This window comes from Musa acuminata, unplaced genomic scaffold (genome assembly GCF_036884655.1).
Source record: "Musa acuminata AAA Group cultivar baxijiao unplaced genomic scaffold, Cavendish_Baxijiao_AAA HiC_scaffold_1126, whole genome shotgun sequence".
Lineage (NCBI taxonomy): Eukaryota > Viridiplantae > Streptophyta > Magnoliopsida > Zingiberales > Musaceae > Musa > Musa acuminata.
The window spans coordinates 4920124-4921092 of record NW_027021339.1 but is presented as its reverse complement, the minus strand read 5'-3'; positions in this window follow the sequence as shown (position 1 = coordinate 4921092).

The window sequence follows — 969 nt, the reverse complement described above, 5'->3', positions numbered from 1 at the left end:
CCAGCCCTGTGCCACCCGGGGGGTTCCAGGGTGCTGAGATGGCTGACATTTTGCTCCGCTCACGACGGTCACCGCGCGACGCAAGAACAGCCCAAAAACAGGCCAAAACGGCCCAAAAACGGGCCAAAACTGGCCATTTTTGGCTGCGCGAGCGAGCGGAGAGCGGCGGACAGCGAGCTAAGCGAGAGGCAGCACCGTCCCTGCTATACGAAAGCCCCATCCAGCCCTGTGCCACCCGGGGGGTTCCAGGGTGCTGAGATGGCTGACATTTTGCTCCGCTCACGACGGTCACCGCGCGACGCAAGAACAGCCCAAAAACAGGCCAAAACGGCCCAAAAACGGGCCAAAACTGGCCATTTTTGGCTGCGCGAGCGAGCAGCGAGCGGCGGACAGCGAGCGAAGCGAGAGGCATCACCGTCCCTGCTATACGAAAGCCCCATCCAGCCCTGTGCCACCCGGGGGGTTCCAGGGTGCTGAGATGGCTGACATTTTGCTCCGCTCAAGATGGTCACCGCGCAACGCAAAAACAGGCCAAAAACTGGCCAAAACGGGCCAAAACTGGCCATTTTTGGCTGCGCGAGCGAGCGGCGAGCGGCGGACAGCGAGCGAAGCGAGAGGCAGCACCGTCCCTGCTATACGAAAGCCCCATCCAGCCCTGTGCCACCCGGGGGGTTCCAGGGTGCTGAGATGGCTGACATTTTGCTCCGCTCACGACGGTCACCGCGCGACGCAAGAACAGGCCAAAAACTGGCCAAAACGGCCCAAAAACGGGCCAAAACTGGCCATTTTTGGCTGCGCGAGCGAGCGGCGAGCGGCGGACAACGAGCGAAGCGAGAGGCAGCACCATCCCTGCTATACGAAAGCCCCATCCAGCCCTGTGCCACCCGGGGGGTTCCAGGGTGCTGAGATGGCTGACATTTTGCTCCGCTCACGACGGTCACCGCGCGACGCAAGAACAGCCCAAAAACA